Source organism: Apodemus sylvaticus, chromosome 19 (genome assembly GCF_947179515.1).
Source record: "Apodemus sylvaticus chromosome 19, mApoSyl1.1, whole genome shotgun sequence".
NCBI classification, from domain to species: domain Eukaryota; kingdom Metazoa; phylum Chordata; class Mammalia; order Rodentia; family Muridae; genus Apodemus; species Apodemus sylvaticus.
The window spans coordinates 8,859,458-8,884,342 of record NC_067490.1 but is presented as its reverse complement, the minus strand read 5'-3'; the positions used below and the strand labels follow the sequence as shown (position 1 = coordinate 8,884,342).

Sequence of the window (24,885 nt, the reverse complement as noted above, 5' to 3'; positions counted from 1 at the left end):
GGAGACTCTGCCACTGTCTTGCCTATGTGGAGGCCTCACTGAGGAGTCCTTCAGGGGACGGTGCTGGCGGCCAGCTGTAGCTTGGCATCTGTGACCTTTTGACTCCCTGGGCTCCGGTAAAATTCAAGACTTGTGACCACTTCCGCAGTGGCCCCAGGGCTCATGCACCTGTGTTAGTCACAACCATCAGGTCCTCCAGGAACACAGAGCCAATGGACTGGGTTTTTCTTTGTCGTGAGGAATGGTTGTTTCTGATGACAGAGATGGGGAATTCCCAGAATCGGCCACCTGGGAACTTAGGAGAGGCCATGGGTGGCTCCAGTCCAAGTCTGAAGAGAAGCAGGAAGACACTCCAGTTTGAAAGACTCCCGGGCAGAGAGTGAAGACCCCCCAACCCCCGACAGCCAGCTGGATCTACCCAGGCTCCCAGCAGACCGAAGGTGCCCTTCCGACGGGGGATGGGGAAGTGGGGGTGGGGGTGGCGGAGCCTGTACCTCTCTCAGTCACCAAGTCCCAGCTCGTCTGTCTCATATCCCCACCCAAAGCATCCCTACCCCAGCAGGTACCTCTTGGCTCAGACACATTAACACACAGTATGCCACACGTTACAGGGCTCTAGCATCCATGGGCGGCTGCTTGGTGTGAGGGTGACGGCCACCACAAGGTCACACATGACCGATGATTTCTACTTTGCTCTATCCTGGATCCCTTGCAGAGGGAAGTTACTCTGTCTTGTGAGGAGAACCGGTCAACCCTATGGAGATGCCTTGCACTGTGTGGCAGGGGCTTAGCCGCCATCATCAGCCGTGATAGGCTGAAGCCTGCAGCCAACGGTGGTGGCAGGCGACACTTCATAGAAATGTGCTCCCAACCCAATCACTTGCAGCTCTGCCTAACTCCGCGGCTACAAGCTCATGTTAGCCTCAGAGCAGTCAGGCCTACTGAGCTGGTGTCTTCCAAACCCAGAGCACTGAAGCCAACTGGCTTGGAGGAATCTATTTTCCCTCCCCTCCTCCTCTCCCTGTCTCCCTGGGCCTCTCTCCCTCCCCCTGCCCCTTCCCCCCCTCTCTCTGCCTCTCCCCCTTCCCTCCTCCCTCTCTCCCTGTACCCCTCCCTTTCCCCTTCCCTTCTCCTCTCCCTCCCCTCTTCCCCTTTCCTTCCCCTCCCCCTCTCTCCATATACCTCCCCTCCCCCTCCCCTTCTCCTTTTCCTGTCCTTCCCCTCCCCTCCTCCCCTTCCCTTCCCCTCCTCCTTCTCCTTCTTTCCCTATACCCCTCCCCCTCCTCTCCCTCCCCTCCTCCTCTTCCCCTTCCCTCCCCCTCCCCTCTCCCTATACCTCTCACCTCCCCTCCTCCCTCTCCCTCTTTCCCTGTACCGCTCCCCCTTCTCCTCTCTCCTCCTCTCTCCCTCCCCCTCTCCCTCCGCCAGTATGTGGAGGAAAGGCAGTAGTACTATTTGCTAAACATCTACCTGTCTTTTTCCACACTCCCTAACTCCCCTTGTGGTTAGCTTGGGATCACATGACCAGCCACGGCCAATGGGCTCTGAACAGAAGTAATACGTGTGCTTTCTTGCCAAACTATTCCTGGGCTGTAGGCCACAGTGCAATCTTCTCCTCCCACTGTGGGCCTCTGGAAAGTATGTCTGTGGGGTGGTATCACAAACAGGGGGACCAGGATCCCCAAGCACCCGGTGCAGGAAAAGCTGACCGGTCCGCAAGCCCCTTTGGAAAGCATTGTACCAGCATGGAGAGAGTCATTGGTTACTGAGCCGTTACCAGGCTATCCTGCCTAATCCACAGCACATTACAGTGGTCACCAAAGCCTGCCGGTGCTTGAGGCCTCAAGGAGATCCTTCATCAGGAAGCAGGCTCGAACAGACCAGAGACAGTCTTCTTTAACAAGCCCTCTCAAAGCTCTGGGAGGAAGGCTGGCTGTGGCAGCGAGCCGTGCCATCCTGCATGGTGAAGGGCGGGGTATGTGCATGAGGCAGGAGCCTGATAGGAGTCAGGTGAGTGAGGCAGGAGCAGACCCCAGGGCCCCTGACATGCCTCATGCACTCAGGGGGGAAGACAGAGCCCAGTTATAACAGGAGCACAGGGTGTTCTCCAGCAGGTGACCCTGTTCTAAGTGGTCCTTATAGACCCAGAATTCTAGGCCAAGCCTCTGTTGGAGACAATCTTCCAGGTCGGTCTGAAGTGAGCCTCTATGTACCTGGGATCGCTGACCTTTTGCCTTGACCTCTGTCTAACTGTGTTGTGTGGTCCATGAAGCGGTAGAGACAAGCCAAGTACGCTCTGGCATCCTTGGTACCAACAGGAAACCCAAATAGCCTAGGACAGGAGAGGTAAAATTGGGACATGATGACTAATTTAATGAGTCTTTTAGGCCAGACTGTAGGTCCCCGTTTATTAGCCAGATGTTGTTTGGGATGGGATGGTTCTTGCCTGCTGTCAGTCAACACCAGGTAGCCAGTGAGCCTCCAGTGGTTGGCTGGGTGTGGCTCTGTCACTAGAGTGAAATTCCCCAGGAAGGAATTTTGACTTTTAGACTTCTGCCATCACCTGCTCCCCAGGCTGCCCTTCAACAGTCTGTCCTTACACTAAATAGATGTCATCTCCTACGGTCCAGACATGCACACTGCCCCTTGGTATCAATGACTTGGCGTCTTCACACCCAAGCAGCCTTTGTTTCTTCAAGCATACTGAGCCAGGCAGGCTGACACCGGGCTTGAGGTTGACGCTGCGTGGAGTGACCTTCAAAGCGTGTGGGCGGCACATGTGGGTTATGAGCAGACACCACTATTTTGCACATACAACTTGAGTATCTGGCTGCTTAGGTCCAAGTAGGTGAACCGACTCACAGATAGGGAGGGACCCCGAAGGCCTGTGGTACATGTCTACCCAGGTCCTTGCATTCAGTCTGCACTCCAAGGGCTTACCAGTGTCCTTTCAGTAGAAGCCACAAGCTGCTGTCAGAGGTCTCCTGCTCTTGGTCTCTGAGGCTCACAGAGTATTCACTCCCCGCCCCTCCTCAGACCTGAGTCCCTGAGTCCCACCCCACCCCCAAGCCCTCTATATAGGTTCTTTGTGAATTGCTACTCAGTGATCCAGTATGAACTGGGTCTCCCTGTCTGTTCCCTCTCCAGTATTGCTCCCCTCACAGGCCAACCACCACAGAGGGGACTTGCCAGGCCTTAGGAAGCTGTTGAGATCTGGAAACAACTTCACACCCCCACCCCCCAGTCCCAGAGACTGACAGAGACTTTTTTTAATTAATTATTTATTTATTATATGTAAATACACTGTAGCTGTCTTCAGACACATCAGAAAAGGGCATCAGATCTCATTACGGATGGTTGTGAGCCACCATGTGGTTGCTGGGACTTGAACTCAGGACCTCTGGAAGAGCAGACAGTGCTCTTAACCGCTGAGCCATCTCTCCAGCCCCTGACAGAGACTTTTTAACCAAGAAATCCAACCAGAGACTTAGAAAAACGGCTTGGGCTTTCTTCCCACTAAAGGCTGTTCTCCATAGCAGCTAGCTAAGCAGCTAAGAGAATGCAGAAGGGCATCTTCCTCCTGGAGGCAGAGCTGAGGCTTCTACTGGGCGTGGTGTGGGATGTTGGAGGGCAGGGGTTTCCATCCTGTGCCCTGGAGACTCTGTTCATATCCAAATTGGGATGAAGCCAGCCCAGGTCTGACCTGGGAAAGCCCCTGGGGGGCATTTCCTGTCACATCCTGGCACATGTTTCCTGGGGGAGGGGAGGAAGTCCATCTTCTTAGAGGGATTTCCCTTCCTAGGGACACCTCATCTACCCCCCCACCCCCCCCCCCCAAATCTGGTCCCTATGGAGACCCAGCTTGCGGAGGCGGGGCTAGTTTGGCCTGGCTTCCCTGAGCCCTGAGGCCAGTTTGGGGTGAGGACTGAGAGAATAGGGCATCCTGACTTGCTGAGAGGCTTGAGGTGATTCACCATGAATTGTGCCTTTGTTCTGATGTTGAACAGTATTGTGCTGAAATATTGTTGATCTTGATTAATGAGGATCTAGCAGCTTCATATTTTGTCTCAAACAAATGCCTGGTGTCTTCTTGTCCTCTGGGGCCAGGTAAGGCAGGGAGTGGGATCTGTGGCATTTACCCCGTACATCACCTTGGGGTGTCTCTGACTTCGTGGTTACTGGGGGACAAGGACATTGAACATCCCAAGGCCCCCTGAGCTCATGGGGGTTGTGCTTGAAGGTGTCAAGATGGTTTCTGACCCTAACTGCCATCAACACTGGATAGCCCCAGCATATGCCCAGGAAATGACAGTGTCTACAAGGGACCTGACCCATGTAGCAGGCTGGGACAGCTTGGTGGCTCAGCAGCCATGGGACAGAAAGGGGTTTCCTTTCTGTGTGTCACAGCCAACATTTCTGAGGCAGGGGAAGACTGGGGGCTGGGTTACACTCCCGCGGAGGAAGCGTGGGCCCAGCTTGGACAGAACTCCAGACCTTCATCTGAAAGGCCATCAGGGCAGCATCCCAACCTGGTCTCAGGTCCCCCGCCAAGAAAGCCTCATGTGGCGTGGAGGTTCTCCGGTAGCTGTCTTCACAGGCTAGATGGGCTCGGGGTACCTAGAGGCCACTCTCCCATCTTGCCAGGATGCAGCCCCCACAGCTTGGCCTCGCCTGCAGAAATCCCCATCTGGGAGGCCCAGCTCTCCGCTGCTTAGCTCCTCCAGCCAGGAAAGCCCCTGGCAGGACCCTAGGAGAACCAGGCGCCAGGCCAGCAGAGCTAGCCGGAGCTAGAGCGGGTGGGGCCGTGTGAGCAAAGATCACAACACACAAACTCCACAGACAGATAAACTCCGCTAACACACAACTGGGAACACACACAACAGAAATGCACACTGCAGGCACACAAACTTCACAGACATACAAATCACACACACACACACACACACTGCAGGGGATTATATACACTTCATGAATACATGCAACCACACAGCATTCACACACTCGCAGACATACTTGCACACTGATCGTGCACCGCTTCACAAGCACACAGCATCTCATACCACACACACACACACACACACACACACACACATACACCACAAGAGCAGGTGTCCTCCCATGCGCTACTCAACAGCACATGTGCTCCGCTCACACCCAGGACAGGTTTTGGACTGCAGCTATGCACACACAGCTGGGTCAAGCATCTGCCGATCTCAGCCTGGGCCCAGGTGCAAGGCTTTCTGGGAGGGTGTGCCCAGCTCTTCGTGGAAGACCCTGGGACATGTGCCAAGCCTTCCTGAGGCAGTTGGGGGACAGTAGTAGCAAGTGGATACATGCAGACTCACCGAGGGTTCCTTTCTAGTCAGGAAAAAACAAAACCCTGGCTAAGCCCAGAGAGGTCAGGCACTCACTGTAGGATGCACAGCATAGGAATGCCTTCGGCACACTACTGACCTTGTGCTTTCCTGGACATGAGCTGAATGGATATTAGGTTGGAGCCAAATTCTCCTGTCCCCTCTGGGTCCTTCCTGCCTCCCAGTGCTGCACTGGGAAGTGAGTGCTCTGTCCGTATTGCATGGGGCTGCTATGCAGCCAGCCTGTCCCTGTTCCCCACCTTCCAGACCATCTCATAGAGACCTGGGGACCATGCCTCACCCTCCCAGAATCCCCTACTATCCAGGCCTCTTATGCAGCCTTAGCCATGTTTTTCTGGGCCACTTCTCTTTTCTTCCCAGACATACAAATGACACACACATGCAGACACACATACACACACACACACACATACACACATGCAGACACACATACACACACACACACACACACCAGGGGATCATATGCACTATTACAGCTTCACAAATACACGCAACCACACAGCACACTCACACACCGCAGACATATTTGCCTCTGACATCTTCTAGGCCTCTCCTTTCTCACTGTTTCTCTGTCCCTTGTGCTTGCAGCCTTCCTGAGGTGGCTGTTCTCTCCCGGTGGACCCAGGTACACCCTCTCTCCCAGTGAGCTTGTTCCAGCAAAGAAGGTCAAGCCTACGACCAGGCTAGCACATGTACAACCTTACAATGTTTTGCCCATGGTCCGTGATAAACGGGTCATGTGTGGACATCAAAAACCTTGCAACTCTACCCAGAAAGAAAGAGGAAGCTGGAGAAGTCAGGTGGGGGCTTTGCTAGAGGTTGAGGTGGAGGTGATTTGGGCCCCAAGGGTGAGCTATGTGTGGGGTCTGCCATTATTCCAGTCCTGACCGCTCCAGCCAGTTTACGATGTTCCTAGAACCTTCTTTTGCCAGTCTCTGCTGGAATATTCATTGCTGAAGTGGAACAGGATTCAAGATGAGAAGAAGCGGTCCAGAGTGAGGTCCACAGCTGTTCAGAGAGGGCTCTGGGCCGCGCCCCAGTGGCTCTCGCCAATCCTATGGTTTATGCGGTTGGCTACAAAGCGGCTGCCATGGTGTTGAGTACCACAACCACTCACACGGGAAGTACGACATCCTGAGGAGCTTAAGAGAAGCTGACATGCCCTGGGTCTTGGCCAGAATGGAGCGCTGAGCCCATTCCTCTCCAGGCATTGCTAAAGGTGAGGACATCCCCATAGCTGGCCTTACTGATGGGGGTCAGACTCCATTCCTTACTCCACCTGCTGATACAGCTCAACTCCTGGTCAAATGGAGTTGTCTGGGAGAAAGGTGCAGGAGGACGGAAGAGGTAGGTCCAGATTTGCCGTATCCCTGGGCACACAGCAGGTAGCCTCTTGGGGCCTCTCTGTTCCCCATCTTAACATTGACTATGAAACCTAATGGCACCCTAGCTTTGGTCTTCCCCAACCGACAGTTTGTCCCAGAGCATGAGAATAGAAATCTTGTAGTGACTTGCACCAGGTGACAAAGAGATGTTGCAGGACATTTTACAAAAGGGGCCAGGGCTCCAAGACACATCTTTTCCTCAACACAACCCTTGAGCCCTAGAGTGTACCTCAGCACCCAGAAAGGATACTATGTATATCTCCAAAACTGCAGAGACCATGATGGCCAGGTGAAAGCCCTGATGTCACCTTTTGCAGTGACACATGGGGCTCTGTGACAGTTTGCCTGTGACAGAGCCGAGAGACAGGGAGAACTTGTATGACGTCTCCACTCCTGCCCCAGCTTCTCCAACTACAGAGCTCAGTCCCATATGGATATCTTTAATTGGCCTGCCCAGGAGGATGGGACACAGAGTGGTTGCCCCTGCATGGCTTGGTCAGTGTTGTCAGGGGTCAGAGCCTTCTCTTAGCCACTTGACCCAGGGGCCAGCCTAGTGGGGAGGGTCAACTTAGCACCTCCCACCCTGCATCCCGTACTCACTGGTGGTTCCCTGTCTCCTCACCAATACCTTCCATGAGTCTCCTGTACCCTCCCATCCACCCATCCACCCATCTATCCATCCATCTGTTCATCTATCCATCCATCCACTCACCCACCCACCCATCCATTCATCTGTCCATCCATCCGTCTACTCATCTACCTCTCCATCCATCCATCCATTTATCCATCCATCCATCCACCCATCTATTCATCCATCTATCTGTCCGTCCATCCACTCACCCACCCATCCATCTGCCTACTCTCTACCTCTCCATCCATCCACCCATCCATCCATCCATTCATCCATCCATCCATCCATTTGTCCATCCATCCACCTGTCTGTCTTTCCAGCCAGTCCATCTGTGCATCTGTCCATCCGTCCATCCATCCATCCATCTGTACATCTATCTACTCATCCATCCACCCACCCACCCATCCATCCACCCATCCACACATCCATCCGTCCATCCATCCATCCATCCATCCACCCGTCCATCCGTCCGTCCATCCATCCATCCATCCATCCATCCATTTGTCCATCTATCCACCCATCTGTCTGTCCAGCCAGTCCATCTGTGCATCTGTCCATTTGTCCATCCCATGGAGACCATGAGTCACTGAGAAGTGAGCGGGACCATCATGCAGCTCCTGGTTAATTCCCTGCTTTTCTCCCTCATTTTTGCCCTCTGTTCTGTTCATGAGTTGAGGAGTTCCTCAGCATCCGTCTGAATAGATATGCCCTATGAGGGAAATAAATCTAAATGACTTTAGGCCTCTGGGGTCTTGGTGCTATTTGTCATCTTAACTGACCTTGCCTATGGGGGATGAAAGGCTCCACTGTTCCCAACTTGTTCCAAAAAGGGAGAAATTGTTGGGTCACATGTCTCTCTCATTCTGCCACCAGAATGAGACTTCCTGCAGGTCCCTCTAGTTGTCCCCATGAACTTCTCCCAATACAATGCTTGAGTCAGTCCTGAGAACCACTAGAGCCGGCCTCTCTGTCTAGCTGACATCTCACCAACCCAGAGGAGGCACCAAGGGGCCCACCCAAGCCCTGCATGATTGACAATCTGTCTTCCTCCTGTGGGAACACAGAGTTGTGCTTCCTGTCTTGGGTTCAGTGCTAAGCTCATACTCCAGGCTCATGCCTGCTTTTGTGACAGTGGCTATTGCTGCCATCCAGAGCACAGACAGCTTCCAGAAGTTACTGCTATACACCGCGCATGTGCGCGTGCACACACACACACACACACACCCATCATTGGCAACACCTGTGGAGTCAGTGCTCCTACTTGGAAAGTAGAAGAGCTTTCCCTAAAGATACTCACAAAGGTTTCGCTGACTCTGCACCAATTTAGTCTCAAGGTGAAGGACAGACCTTGTCCTGTGAAAAACAGGCCCAGGTAGGTGTCCAAGAAGTCACCATTGCAGTTTGCAGTGAGCTGCTGCCTGTTACTTGAGAAAAGCTGAGGCTGCTGTTTTTCCAGATTTCCTCACATGGGTGGAATTGCTTTTGACTGTGTTTCCAACCCTAAATACATGGTGATGGGGATCCTATATTACTTTCTGTAAACTGGGGCTCAGTGTAAGGCCTAAGTGGCAGACCCACAAAACCCGAATCCAGCCGGGCGGTGGTGGCATACGCCTTTAATCACAGCACTTGAGAGGCAGAGGCAGGTGGATTTCTGAGTTCGAGGCCAGCCTGGTCTACAGAGTGAGTTCCAGGTCAGCCAGGGCTACACAGAGAAACCCTGTCTTGAACAATGTCTTTTCAAAATATCAATCACCCAGCTGGTATTTGGTTCCCCAGCACATGCTCTTTGCCTCGGTCCCCAGTCATTCTGAGATACCTGGAGAAAGGGCTCCCCGAGACCCTGGGTGCACCCTCCAGGTTTTTAAGGGGAGCCCTGCTGAGCCCCAACTTCTTGATTAGCACCCCTGATAGGTCTTGAAGATCCTGACAAGGGACCATGACACAGTGGTGACTCTTTTTTTCCCAAGGAGTCTTCCAAGAGGAAAGAGCGACCCACATTGCTAGCCCCTAGATTTAAAGTCCATCCAGCCAAGCTAAAGACCTTGTGGAATTCTCTGAACCTTTTGGGGGAACTGGGAAACAAGCAGAAAGGCCTTGGGGGGCAGTGTCTTCTGCTTCCAGGGGAGTGGCAAATGACAGAAGCTTCCAGCAGGTCTGTAGCGCTAGCATGCAAGTGCAGTGCTTGTGTGCAGGAGTGTGGAACCCACACAGGAGAACTCTGCCTAACCATGTCCTGCTGTCTTTCTTCTCTGGCCTAGCCTCCAGTGCATCTTGAAACTCTTATCTCTCATGTGGGTTGGGCACAGGTTCGAACTCATGCCCAGGGTTCAGGCTAAGCATCTGGAGAGCCCAGGATGCCCCCCGCAACAGACAAACAGCTGAGGGGTCCAGTCTGGCAGTACAGAGCCAGGCACGCAACAGACTATCTAGGAAGGTACAGGAATAGGGTGACAAAGACAGACAGACAGACAGACACCAAACATGCTTGCCCAAACATGGTGTCTCAAACCAGTATGGGCACAAAAGTATTTGAGTGAGCACAAGGCCCAGTGGCCCATTCACATGAACTCAGACCCCACGAGAGGCCTATACGTCATCAGGGGTTGTCTTATCTTAGGGCTTTTAAATACCATGACCAAGAAGCAAGCTGGGGAGGAAAAGGTTTATTTGTCTTATACTTCCACATTGCTATTCATCACTGAAGGAAGTCAGAATCTCAAATAGGGCAGGAACCTGGAGGCAGGAGCTGATGCAGAAGCTATGGAAGGGTTCTGCTTACTGGTTTGCTCCCCAGGGCTTGCTTAGCCTGCTTTTTGATAGAATCCAGGACCATCATCCCAGGACTGGAACCACTCACGATGGGCTGCCCCTGCCCCATTGATCACTAATTGAGACAATGCCTTACAGTGGATCCCATGGAGGCATTTCCTCAACTGAGGCTCCTTCCTCTCTGATGACTCTAGCTTGTGAGAAGTTGATACACAAAACCGGGCAGCACAGGAGTGGGTGTGGGAATGGAGCCCAGTGTGACCAGAGAGGAAGGTTTGGGTAAAGGGCTGTGTGTCCGTGCTGCCTCTACTTTCTTTAAAGCCTCACAGAGGTATGGGCGGTGGAGAGGACTGGGAAACCCAGGTCAGAGAGTCCTAGGGCTTCCAGGGACACCCCTGCATGTGACCAGCTCTAGTGACCTTGGCTTAGGCTCAGCAGATGACCTCACTGTACAGATGGGAATCTGACGGGCTGGTGGCAGGGTGTTGTGGGGCTTGTCCTGGCTAGTTTTGGTGTCAATCTGACACAAGTCAGAGTCATTGGGAAAGATGGAACCTCACTTGAGAAAATGCCCTCACCTGATTGGCCTGTGAGCACACCTATGATGCATTTTCTTAATTGGTGATTGATAGATGGGGGCAGGGGGCCACTGTGTGGGGCGCTGCCATCCTGGGCAAATGATCCCGGGTTCTGTAAGATAGCACAATGAGGAAACCCGCAGGGAACAAGACAGGAAGCAGCATCTGTCCGTGGCTTCTATTTCACTTCCTGTCCCCAGCTTGCTCTGAGCTCTGCCTGCATTCCCTCGGTGATGGAGTGTGACCTGAGAGTTGTAAGTCCCCCCCCCCCCCCAACTTGGCTTTATCGTGGTTTTTTTTTTTTTTTTTTTTTGGATTTGGTTTTTTCGAGACAGGGTTTCTCTGTGTAGCCCTGGCTGTCCTGGAGCTCACTTTGTAGACCAGGCTGGCCTCGATCTCAGAAATCCGCCTGCCTCTACCTCCCAGAGTGCTGGGATTACAGGCGTGTGCCACTACCGCCCAGCTTTTTCGTGGGGTTTTTAATCACAGCAATAGAAAATCCTGAATCAGGGCTGCCGCAAAGAAGTTCACCATGCTGGTTGGCTGTAGCCACATTAAGGGACATGCCTGTACATGTATGTTCACGTACAATTACCACATGCACAACTGAACTAGGAGACTGAGCCCTGAGCTTGAGTCCCTGGGGTTCTGGCCAAGAAGCCTGTCACCTTTAGAAGGCTGACCAGGGCCCACAAAGGCTCCTGGTAGCTTGGTGTTATCATCTGTCATGGTACATAGAGCTGGCGCGGCCCAGCCCAGCTCTGAAAATTGTAGGGAGCACCAGCCCCTGCCCCTCCCTCCCTCCTCCAGTCCCATCCCTTTCCAGCTGTGATGAGGGAGGGGCTGTGAGTGCCAGCACTATCCTGATCCCCCGATTTCATCTTTGATGGCTGTGTTCCATCCCTGCCCCATGCACACTGGCGTTCTGATGAGTGATTGGAGACTCACATTAGAGACCTCTTGGACAGAGACTCCTGGCCTTCCAGCTCCTGCTGATTCCATGAGCCAAAGCTTCCCATCCGGACCCCTCGAGCTCCCTGAGTACCCACATTATCCTATGCCGTCACCCTTCACATGGATACAAGTTGGTACTCTACCCCATTAAGCTGTGAAGCCACCTCTCTCCACTCTGTCTCACCCCCTGCGGCTATGTGACATTTCAGTCCTCCCCAGCCACCGTTCCCAGTCCCTGGTGTCCCCGATGAAGGCCCTGATGAAGACCTTCAAGAGGGTCTATGTGCTGCTTATTCTAGAAACTCTTGGCCTGAACCGCAGGCTGACGCTGGCATTGCCAATGATTCTGTTTTCCTATAAGGGCTGAGAGGACCCCAGGATCCATGCAGTCAGGTAGGCCGGCCATGTTAGGCCAGTGGTTAACATGGCTACTGTTGCTGCTGCCGCCGCTGCCGCTACCACCACAAAAAAGAACAGGGTTGTGAAGTTCTGTCAGTGACATCCTGGCTCAGGGAGTGTGGAAACACTACCTTCTTGGGCACCTCTTCTTTGGCTCCCGTCTCTGAGTACTAGCTTTGAGCCCTGCCCAGCTACAGAAAGGGGCTGGAGTCCTGTTGCCTGCTGGAGACGTGGGACAACACACATCTGTCAGTGCTCAGCCTGAAAAGCTGTGGGGGACGGGGGAGGGAGAGCTGTGGGCGCCCTTGTGGCCTTGTCTTTGCACGGTGTCTTTACATGACTGCACGACAGACACTGAGTCAAGCACCCAACTAGTGAGTTCATTCTCCTCAGTCAACAAGGAGGGACTGAATCCCTGGAGACAGGGAGGTGGGTCAAGCTGCCTGACTGAGAGAGAGAGAGAGAGAGAGAGAGAGAGGGGGGGGGGCTGGTTTGGGGTCTCAGCAGCAAGAAAGTTCTGGAATGTTTTTCCAGTTCCTCCATGGCAGGTCTGAGGTTTCTGGAAAGTTCACAGCTAGTACTCCACATGATAGGAGGTTTGTATACAAGGGATGCCCTGGAACCCTAGGTCCCAGAACCCTAGGCTTGAAATGGAATCTACCCTCCACTCTTGAGGGAGCAGGGAGGTCTGTGGAGGACAGCTCAGGGAGGTAGAGCCTCAGCCACATGCCTGGCAGGACAATTATCATTCCCTGCTTGTCTCTGCCCCGTGCGTCTCCAGCTGGGACCCGGCAGGACTGGTGGGCCCCGGGCTCTCCAGGGAAACTGCCTCTCCAAGCCCATCTGACTGAGGCAGACGCCTGGTGAGAGGGAGCAGGGGGGAGGGTGAAGGCTGCCTCTGGAAGCAGAAGCACACTGAAAGCCTTGGATGCTGCTGCTGTTGCCATGGTGATGCTGGCTGCAGGGAGTGGAGGGCAGGTGGACCAGTAGCTGTCACTCAGCCTGGTTGGTTGTCAAGTCTTCTGGGGGCTCTCAGCCCTATACCCCTTCCTCCCTTACCCCTTTCAGTTCCCAAACTCATCTGTGAAGCGCACCTCTACTGCTTCCTGATTCCCTGTGGGGAATCTCACTCCCCAAGCCCCCCAAGCAGACCCCCAGGCCAGCTGGCAGTCAGAGCCATCTAACCTAGGGCTGACTCTATCCTCAGCTTCAGTCGGTCCCAGAGGACACAGGCTCAACATGAATTCCCACACTGCTCCAGAGTGAGGCCCGGGTCTGCATGGCTACACCTCAGAAGAGACATCGTTCTTTTCTGCTGGACTTAAGGCCTCAAGGCCGCTGTGCTGAGCTGGCTGGGTCATCATGCAGAGATGTTTTCTGGAAGTTGTGTCCTCTTGGAAAAAAGCCGAGCCTCTTGTCAAAGGAATCATGAGATCTCCTGGATCCAGCTGTGCCTGAAACAACCCTGTGTCCGGACCTCTAATTATGTGAGTTAACACTTGGCCCTTTCTTGCTAAAACCAATTTGAGTTCTTTGGGGATACAGAATACGCATGCTGGGCTCCGGCCTGCCACTTCCAATGCAGCAGGCCTGCGGGATATGACCCCTTTAGATACACTTTCCCCAAACTTGTGCCTCTTGAGGGCAGTAGGGGAGCCCATTGCATTGTGGGCCTTTGTGTCCTCTGAGGCAGTGGTGTGAAGATTTGGCTTCCTGGCACTTAAGAAAGAGAAAGAGGGAATGTCCCGACCTTGCATTGAAGAGGGGCTGATGGTTCAACCTCAAATGGTTAGACCTTGCAGTGATGGTTCAGCCTCAGCTTCTGCTGATGAAGAGGCTACAAAATCTAAAGCTGGTGGTCTTCCTGACTCTCAGAGGGCAACAAATATCATCAGGTCCTGAAGCCAACGCCTCCTGGATCTGAGGTTCTCCAGCCTGAAGCAGCAGACATGCTTATAGCATAAGCATACGGGAATTCCTGTCTCAACCATACCCAACTCTCACAGGAGACTCCCAGGACCAATGGAGCAGGTGGCTAAGGGACACAGGGACAGTGACCTAGAGCCCCACTCCCCAGCCATACCTCAGAGAACCTCAAGGGTGCATTCTTATTAGATAAGGCTCAGAGAGTCAGGCTAATCTTTACCAGGCCAAGGATAGAGCCTGCGAGGCTGTCTATACGGGCCCTGGGCTTCTGATGAGCAGCTTTGGGATTTAAATAATCTCAACCATCCTACCAGAGTGCCCTTCTCTAGGAATACGGTGCCATCTATGCTAGCACAAAAGACATGTCGCTGGGTGCCAAACTCTGCGCCGGTACTGAAGACAAAATTAAGGCAGTCTCTATTGCAAACCCGCACCAGCTCCTCAGGGCTAATAGCTTTACTTACACACACACACACACACACACACACACACACACACACACACACACACACATCAGTTGAAGGAGTCTCTGGGGTGCCTTTGGGTGCCTGCACTACCCTGGCACTGGCTGGATCTCGTGACAGTGTCGATAAGGACTATCGGTGTGTATGAGACTGTCCCTGAGGTAAGCAGCTCCCAGAGATTCTTCTCCTAGAGTGACCCTAAAACAAAGTGTCTGCTGGATAACCTTACCTGTCGCCAGATCAGGACTCCACTGTGTGCCATGTGCTCTGGGGAGGCGCACCCCCTGGCCTCTGGAAACAAGGACAGCCCACAGGAGCCTTGAGTTGCCCTGTAAGCCTTATCACCTGTCACATGGTCAATGGCAGAGATTGCAGTGTCCCCAAGGTCCCTGGAAACACTCAACAGGGGTGGGTGGGTACTCAAATCGTGTTCCTTTGTACTTTTCCAGTCTGACCTCCAGACAGCTGACCCTCACCAGACATGGCTCCCAAACCAAGAGTGACAGGCTCTGATTTGTCTCTCCTTGCCATGCTCTTGGACCCATAGGTTGCAGGCCTAAAGTCCAAGAGTCCTTAAGCATTGGACGGCCCATATTGTCCTCAGGCCAAAGCCAGGTAGCACTGTCACCATATAGGGGGTGACACTGAAGCTTCATGTGCCGCTTGAGGGCCATGGTGAGCACGGTGATTCTCTCCATGCTCCCCACCTGCCTGCTCCCTCCCTAGCCTGGCCAGCGCTTCCACACCTCACACTGGAGAGGGAGGATGTTGGTTCCCACAGAAACAGGCAAACATCCAATTTCATCTCTGCTCCTTCTCAAAGCCGACTAAATGACAGGAACACCCCACAGGACAGAGACAGGCACAGACAAGGAAAAGGGGAGAGAGCCAGGGCACGGTTGCAAAGAGAGCTCAGTGTGTAAGCAGTCAGTGAATAGAGAGGCCTAGGCAACCATCACAGGTCTGAGCAGCACCCCAGAACGCACTCTCTGGAAGGAGCCTCCTTCCTCACCTCCATACAGATGTATTTGTATACTCTACACCCCCTTCCTGGGGACAGCAAAGCTGTCACCTTCTCGAGTTCATGCAGGCGTATCCTTCTGGACTGTGGGTTGCCTAGGAAATCCTGTGCCTAAAGGAATAGACTAGAAAGACGGAATCTGGAGAGAATGCATCAATGTGCACATGAACCCAGGCTTCTGGGCACACACCACCAGCGTGTTCGTGTCTCCAAGAAATCCTTCTGTTAGAGTTCTACCCGGTTCTGCTTGCTTTTGTCTGACCTGGCATTTCTCAGACCTAACCGGGAACTTGGTTTGTTTAATGTCACATTCATTGACATCCACGGGATAAGCTGCTGTGTAAGGGTGGAGAAACAGAAGCCCTGAGTCACATGGCTGAGGAAGGGACATGGTGTCCTTGAGGGCGTGCTGCCCTAAGCCCTTGGGAGATGCTGCAGTGTGGGGGGTCCTTGCTCACGCTGGATCACTGTGAAGGGGCTCCTCTGTATGTTAGCTCTCTCTTTCTCTCCTCTCCTCCTCCACAGTGAGTCATGCATGATTCATTAATCTTAATGAAAATGCAAATACGCAGCCTTAATTGAAGGCTGTTATGGGACCACGCTCCGGGCTTCTGCGCAGACATGAACAGACAACCTTTTTAGCTTACTTTCCTTGGAGTGGTACTATTGGTGGAGGTGGCACAGATAGGCAGTTTGATCCCTGAAGATGGGGCTGCCCCCCCACACACATTCACACTCACCCTGGGTGCACCGGTTATAGCTATGAACTCAGCCCAGCTATCTTTTCCTCAGTGATACCTGGCCCTTGGGTCCCTAACTTGGCAAGGGAAGAAACGCTAATTAAGGCTTAGCTTCCTGCTAAGAAAGAGCACTTTTCCTTCTTGTTATCCTGATACCACCTCCAAGTGGGTCAGAGAGGTTTCCAGATTCCCAAAGAAGCCTCGGAGGAGAAAGCTACCCCTGAGTAGCTGAGACAGGTCCCCAGCAGTAAGAAGGGCTAAGAGAGGGGACTGTTGGCTAATCTGTCTCTTCCTCGGGCTCCATGTCCCCATGTGTTTGACCAGAAGTTGGGCTCTTTGTCTCTCGCACACCATCCTTCGGTGCCCCTGAGTGGCTGGCCCACAGAGGTGCCAGGGCTGTGGAGCCCCCACCTCCTCCAGAGACTGAGCTGAGAATCAACTTTGCAAAAGAGGCAACGAGAATGGTGTGGTGCCTTCATGTCCAAGGGGTCCCATCGTGGAACCAGATGGGAAATATCCTGGGGAAAGCTCTATCTGCATGAGACATGCGCACACCCTGTCTTCCATATGAATTCCCCAATGGCCTCTCCCATGATGTGTCTGTTGTGTTGGCTGTGCTGTGTAGAGATGATGGATATGTAAATTAGATGTAGACCTGTGGCGTTCTGCACAAGGTCTTGATCAATCAGAAGTTAACATCCTAGGGAGCTCCTGAACCCAGACCCCAGGGTCACTGAATGAACACTGAATGAAGATAGTCTTCATTAAAGATGTTTGATCCAGGCCACAGATGGTATTTAATTTATTATAATTTGATTACATATAATTGCATGTTATAAATGACATTCAAACCCCCTTGTTCTGCGTCCAGATGATCCAGGTCTGAGGTGAGAGTGGCCAGAGAGAGGGATATAGGACATTCTGTCACTACCATGCTCCCATGGTTGGGCTGGGACTGCCTGCCTTCCTCGAGGACATCTTTCTCATCAAATGACAAGCAGAGGTGAGTCACTGCCATCCCAGGGTGACATGTTCTGTCACTGAATGTTCTCCACGGTATGACGCAGGTGAGTCTGACAGGAACCATTTTCCTCGTCAACTTGATGGAGATGGGTCTGACCAGCCATGCTCCTGAGCATCTGCCGTAAGGACACGCGCATAGCGACAGATGGTCATCAACTTACTGCCCAGCCTGCTGCCCTCTTGTAGATGAGTCTATTAAAAAATTACACACCCAAATGCACGCACACAATGCACATAGGCATATACACATATGCACACACACATACATGCACATAGGCTTACACACACACACGCACATACACTCAGAGCACCCAGACCCACCTCTTGACTATTCCATTGTTAATTCTCTGCTCTGAAATGTTACATATGTTTTAGAAAAGTGAAAAAAAGGAGAATGGAGGGGGGAGGGAGGGAGGGAGGAAGAAAGGAAGGAAGGAAAGAGGAGGAGAAGGAGAAAGAAGGGAGAGAGGAAGGAAGGAGGGAGAGAGACAGGGAGGGAGGAGGAAAGGAGGAAGGGAGGAGGGAGGGAAGAAGGAGGGAGACAGGGAAGGAATGAGGGAGGGAAGCAGGGAGAGAGGAGGGAAGGAGAAAGGAGAGAGGGAGACAGGTAGGGAGAAGGAGGGAGGGAGAAGGGAGGAAGGAAGGGTGAGGAGAGAGGGAGGGAGGGAAGGAGAGAGAGAGAGAGAGAGAGGCCCAGAACTATCTATCTCCTCACCCACTTTGCCCAGGTCACACGGGAGGAGGTCACTTGGCATGGTATGATGCATGGAATCCCTGAATCTCGGTCACACGCAGGCTCGGACAGGCTCGTCCCAATGGGAACTCCCTACACCCCCTCTCATCCTGGCGCGGTGGCATCACTAGATTCTACTACCTTCTTGGCACCCCTTGTCCCCAGTTCTGGGGACCTCCATGCACTTCTTACACATCCTGGAGGCCCCTCCGCAGTAGCTGCTAGGGTGTGCACACAGCCATGGCGTAAAGCCCTACACAGCCGTGACTGCACCTATTTATTATTATTATTTATTATTATTATTATTATTATTATTATTATTATATCAATGTCTCACCGGCAACTCTAAGGCTTCGTGTTTTATGTCAAAGTTTAATTTCTTACTCACTTTTGTCACCTGTCGCTGTTCCCGGAGGCTGGGAAGCAGAGGAGGAAATCACACTCTAAGCTAGGTGACTGTCACTCATTTTGTCTCAACTTATCTCGGGGACTATCTGGCCCCACCTGCCACCAGAGGACCAGGTAGTCTTCTCCCAAGGACAGAAGCAAGAGCCAAGGCCACAAGGTCTTTTCTTTTCTCACAGGAACAGGCAAACCCTGTTAAGCCCAGAGGCAGAAATTAACGTGACAGGGATGCAGAAAAAGCAGAAAGAGCAAGGAACAAACATAGGCCACCTGCAGACTCCTCCTCCCTCCCCTGGGGAGGGGGGGATGTCCTCTGTCCCTGGGGATACGTAGCTGTGAGCTCTGGTACTGAACAGGAGCTGGGACCTCTGCCCCTTTCTATGGCTTAACTACTGGACCGAGGCTGAAACCTATGGGCTCTCCAAACCACTGTTCTAAGAACTACTCACAGGATACTGGTGGGCATCCTGAACCTAAATGGACTGATGGTTTGTTTGTTTGTTTGTTTGTTTGTTTGTTCTAGGTATGTTTTGAAACTCTGTCCATCTATGTGATGTTCCATTTGGACCAAGACTGCTTGCTGCCCTGACTTCTTTGCCAGGAACATGGAGGATTCCCTGTCAGTCAATAGTTACTGACCTGATTCCACATGTCTCTCTCTCTCTCTCACCCAGTTTGGTGGCCATGGCTGGAGTGGGCACCTAGCTTCCTAATGTGCCTCCTTGATCGTCAGTACCCAGCACCAGTTCAGCTCTAGAATCAGGGGAAACGTAGGGGTTATGGGACAGTCAGCTAGCCTGGAGAGGCCCCTCCGAAGCCCGATGCTGCTAGGTACACACATTTTGTGGCCGGGGTAGGGAAGGCTCTGGTGTCATGTCAGTCCCTTGTCCCCCACAGCAACTGAGCCAGCGTCCTGAACAGGCTGGCATCTTTGAAACAAGCTGCACAAACCAGAGAGAAATGAGCCCAAGAGCCCTGTCTGTGAAGTCCATAACCCAGAGTCTGTGACATGTTGAGGACAGGCCAGCATCCTAAGGTGGCACTTGAACCAGCAGGTTGGGGCAGGTCCCACAGATGCCTGCGGCCAGAAACCACTCTTCCAACCGTCCTCCTATATTGTCAAGCTTGAACAAGAATTTTTATGATTACCTTTGTCCCAGTAAATCACAAAAAGTCCACAGGGGTGCCCCCTCCCGTGACCACAAAAGCCCATCTTCCCATTCAAGTGAATTAAAAAAAGACTTGGTTTTCCTGGTGGGCTTCTTCTTCTTCTTCTTCTTCTTCTTTTTTTAATTGCAATAAAAGAAAACCTGTAATTTGCCAAGCAACATCGCTGGACCCCACTTCCAGCGTGAGTGTATTCACCGCAGGATCTCGCTTCTTTTTTTTTAAAAAAAAATGAGGCTTCATCTCAGACACACACCAGGGCTCTGAACAAAGTACGCTTTAGAGATCTGAAGCCTGAACGGCGGTACCGTGGCTGACGCACAGCCAAGCGGATGGCAGCGTGGTGCAGATGTAAGGTGCCCGCCTGCTGGCTCTGCGGTCGCCCCGGGGGCTTCTGGAGAGTGGCTGGCAGAGGAAACAGCAGATGTGAGGGCTGACGCTCTGCTCCCTCCTCGGAAGAGCAATTCTTGCTTCTGGCAGGAGGAAGGTGGGGTGCCACCACCCCAACAGGGGCATGCCACTGTGCAGAGGGGTCATTGAGCAGCTGACGTGAGGGGAGCGAGGATGACGTCAGGATGACGTCACCGGTGACGAACGAAGAGGGGCCATCAAAAAATATGCCATGGGAGGGAAGAAAAAGCTTTGTTCAGAAACAGCAAGGAGAGAGCCGCCTTCCCCACCCCAGGACATTTTCTCTGTGGGAAATAAATGATGCAGTGATTCACAGCGCTAAATTGTGCCTAATTTAAGCAGGAGAGGGCACTCACCCGGGGTTGTCAGCATTCAGGAGGATCTGCTGCCCTGAAGCCCTTGGCGCCTTATCCTCACTGGGGTTCATCTTCTGCAAGGAGACAAAATGGGGTTCTGAGGGGTTAGAAGCAGCAAGTACTTCTTTAAATTAGAAAGCAACCACCAGCTCCCTATTGTTTCTAGCCTAGGACAGAGCTGGTTAGTGAAGGGGGGGTTGGTTAAAAAGCTCTCACGCAATTGCCAAACAAAGCCACCATGACTTTGGGTCCAATAATAGCTGCCCCCTACCCCTGCTCACCAAGGGACCAGCCCCAGGTGCATCAGAACATCAGCTGGGCCAGCTGTTCCTAGTTCAAGCAGGTCAGCCCTGCTCTCACCCTAAGGGAGAGATGACTCCAACCACGGCCACCAAAACCCAGGACTCAGGATCTCAGGAAGGATTCTGCTGCCAGGCTGGCCTGGGGCGGGCTCTGCCATCTATGGTGCAATGGTTGCTTAGGGCTGGAGGTCTCCATAAGGGAGCCACTTCCTCTCCTCAGCACCACCGTTGTAGAGCATCCCCACGAGCAGGTGCACATCTCTGTCAAGGGGTCCAGTTTTTTTGTTCATACCTGAAGGAATGTGAGACTGGTTTCATCCAGTGAAGGGGGGTGGGGGGTTGGTTAAAAAGCTCTCACGCAATTGCCAAACAAAGCCACCATGACTTTGGGTCCAATAATAGCTGCCCCCCTTCACTAACCAGCTCTGTCCTAGGCTAGAAACAATAGGGAGCTGGTGGTTGCTTTTTAATACATGCATACACACGCCTCTCTGGGATCCCAGTCTTATCCCCTCTCAGCCGACCTTTATCATCTAATGGACAAGGATGGCCAGGGCATTCTAGATGGAGTTGGGTGTTGGGAGTGACAGTTCCCAGGGGAGGTTAAACTGAATCTCTTTTGAAAAGAGATCTGGGAGAGACATGGTGGGACCTGGTTCCAGCTGTCCTCGAGGTAGTCAAGTTGTCTAACCATGTGGTATTCTGGCCCCGCCTCTGCGGGATGGGAAGGGCTGAAGATGCCTGGTGGCGTCCTAAGACCTGAGGAGACAGCTTCATTTACTATGGAATTGCCTGGTTTTGTTTATAAGTGCAGCAGGGATGTGGAAGAGGTAGTCAGGAAGCTCCTTCCTCAAGACCTCCAGTCAGGACAGGATAGAGATACTGAAGTCACTTGCAGGCCAGCTGGACCTCCTGCAGAACTGTCTGTGACATCCGTTCCCAACGACTAAGATCCCAGGGGGACTCTGTACATGGGCAGGTCCGGGATCCTGGGCAGGAAGTGGGTGTCATATACAGTATAAGGAAGAAGGACAGCGTGGGCTCTCTGCCTGGGTTTGGATAGGTCTGCTTCTGGACAGCTGTGCGTGCCCTCCATGTGTAGAAGAGAAAGTTGGGGCGCACACTGAGGTGACAAAGCTGACTTTGGATGCTACTCAGAAATGAATCCTCAATGCCTTGTCTTTTTTTTGTGTGGATTTTTTCAAGACAGGGTTTCTCTGTGTAGCCCTGGCTGTCCTAGAACTCATTCTGTAGACCAGGCTGGCCTCGAACTCAGAAATCCACCTGCCTTTGCCTTCCAAGTGCTGGGATTAAAAGCATGCACCATCACTGCCTGGCTCAGAAATGGATCCTCAAAAGGAGACCCTGTGCCCTACAAGGGGAGATCTCTTCCCAGCCTACAAGGCTGACTTTAGCTTCTAGATGCTTCATTTCTGGGTCTTCCCTGAGGGTCTTCATGTTTCAGGAGAGGCCAAAGACAAGCATGAACCTTTTGCCTGCTGATCTAGTCCATGTAACCAACTATTAGTACTCGAACAAAGGCCGTGGCCCTGCTGGTGAAAGATTTTTTTCATCTTCTTCTTCTTCTGTAACTCTAAGCACCTAAGGAATGCTGTGGTCACACAGGCCAGTTCATTTGTTAGGATAAAAACCACAAGGAAATGACCTTGCTCAGGGACCTTGGGCGTGGCCTCTACTGGGAATGGAAAGGCAAGGAGTTGACTCGTGGTCCCAGAGAGTGACAGGGAAGGCCTGGGGCACAAGGTACAGCTTGGCGTGTTGCCCTCTCTTGATGGGTCCCAAGAGTCAGGATGTGAAGGCAGGCAGGTAACCAGGACAGCAATATGTAGATCCTCCTATTTTGTAGGTTAGGAGGCAGCAAGTTACCCCTACCCCCAAGGCTGGAACTCTGTCCACCTTGAGAATTCCTGGTTCCTAGACCTCAGTTTGCTCGCGTGCTACCTACATCCGGGAAGATTTTCTAACGCTCTAGTCTTTCCTCGCTGGCCTGTCTGTGCTGCCTTCCATACCCCAGGACGTAACGAAAGTACCAAGACACAATTTCCTCCTTTGTACCTCCAAGAGGCAATGCAAACACTCCGTCCGGTGTGCACATCTCTGGCGGCTGTACACCTGCTCTCCTCTCCCTAAGAGGACACTAGGCAGATTAGGTCAGACCCACTCTAATGACTCCAGGCTACCTGAGTTACTCTGAAATGCCCTGTCTCCAAATAGTCATATTCTGAGGCATTGGGAATTAGGAAGGAAATATGAATCTGAGAGAGACATGATTCACTCCACAACAGCCTAGGGTCAATTCTTGAAATAAATCACCTTCACAAGAATCTCTCCCCAGGCTCTGTTTCCCCGGGAACATAGCCTGGGAGTGAAGCCCCAGCTTCTAATAAAGGAGGAATGACCTCCATCCCTTGGTATAGGATGTATGTCAGCTCGTTGCCCAGAGATCACCTCCTGGCGTTCACCTATAGCCTCTGGTACTCCTGGAGATAGGTTACAAGTCAGGAAAAAATGGAGAGGGGACCTGAGGTTGGGGTTCTGCCCATGCTTTCCGGTATTTGAAAACGGTGGAGCTGTTCAGAAATCACTTCCATGTGTGCCCTGGTCGATGGAGATGTGACAGTTTCCAGATTCAGCTAGCAATTGAAATCAGGGACGAGGCTTGCAGGTCAGCTAGCGGAGCGGTCACCTAGACGGGTGACCTTCTGAGTTCAGCGCCCATCATTTCCCAAACCCAGATGTGGTGGTCTATCTCTAATCCCAGCCAGCACCCAGGAGGCAGAGGCAGGAGGTTCAGAAGTTCAAGGTCGTCCTTGGCTACCCAGTATGTTATGTAAGAGACCCTGTCTCAGAGGAAGGGAGGAAGGAAGAAAATAGTTTAATAATATAAATAATTTGCTCCTCAACTTTCTTGACAGAGTCATCTTTGAGTTCCTGGTAAATCAGAGGAACAAAGGAATTACAAATTACAGGAACAGAAAGAAAGCTACTCCATAGACTCGCCCCAGGGGCTTCTCCAGCTGGCGTGGGAGCTGCCCGGGAAGCTGGATCCCTCAGCCTTCCCAGACTCAGCCAGAGTCCTTGGGAGTCAGGGCTCCCTGCAGCTCCTGGCTACGAGGCCAGCTCCACATGTGATAACAAACAGTTTAATTAACCTCTCAGCTTTTTCCATCTCTGTGGCAGGACTCCAAATCCTTGCTGCTGGGCGGCCGTGACTGGATGTCTTCCATCAGGCTGGACCACAGAGAGGCTGCAGGACTGTGAGCATCAAGAAGGGAGCCGGCCTGAGGCTCCAGGCACAGTCTGCTATCCAGACACGTCTCTTCTGCGTCCTTAGACACGCCGTGCATTCTCCTCTGTACTGGACAGACTGTGAAGCTTTGCCCAGCCAATGTAATGGTCTATGTGGCCTACATCCCGGAGAGTTTTGACTTCCTCTTTCTATAAGTGGGGGAGGGGAAAGGGGCTGATGGATCCTTCTTTTTATTTATTTATTATTATATGTAAGTACACTGTAGCTATCTTTAAACACACCGTAAGAGGACATCAGATCTCGTTATGGATGGTCGTGAGCCGCTATGTGGTTGCTGGGATTAGAACTCGGGACCTTCGGAAGAGCAATCAGTGCTCTTAACTGCTGAGCTGTCTCTCCAGCCCTGGATCCTTCTTCTTCAAGGCAGCAGGGGCTCAGTGGGAATCCAGCCTTACTAATTGCCTTTTAATAAATGGGTTATTTTTTTTTAAATAGGTAAGTTGTCTGTCTGCACTTAATTAACAGTGACTAGCTACTGTTGCAACCCATTTATTTGAGACAAGCTCTTATTTTCTGTGGGAAACCCAGCGCCCATTGCTATATTATTTGAGTCAGAAGAGACACACGCAGCAGCACAGGAACAGCTAGGGCAGGTGGGTCTTAGCCCAGACCTGCCACCACTGGGTCACCGTGCTCAAATTCAACCTCTAACAATTTTGCTAAGGGTTTGGTTTCTTACAGTCAAACACCGTGAGGCTATAGACAGAGAATTCCAAACCCCAGGGATGTCATAAGTAGCTAAAAGGGCCATTGTTCCTGGCTGGCCCTTTCAAGTCTAGAGTAAGGGTTGGGGAAGGGTCATCTGGGAAGGTGGGAGCCTGGAACCAGAGTGAGATATGAGGGCCTGTCTGTCACCTGTGGGGTCCCCGTGTTTTGGTGTCGGGGAGCACCTGGGGAGAAAGGCAAGTGGAG

At 52.4% G+C, this 24,885-nt stretch overlaps 1 long non-coding RNA gene across 1 annotated transcript; it reads left to right on the top strand.

Moving 5' to 3' along the window:
• The first annotated feature begins 224 nt into the window (after positions 1-224).
• Positions 225-19,640, top strand: LOC127669556 (uncharacterized). The gene is made up of 4 exons (XR_007974392.1): positions 225-440; positions 13,302-13,581; positions 17,117-17,248; positions 18,930-19,640. It is a non-coding gene; the product is annotated as an uncharacterized LOC127669556 (long non-coding RNA).
• Positions 19,641-24,885: the final 5,245 nt, after the last annotated feature.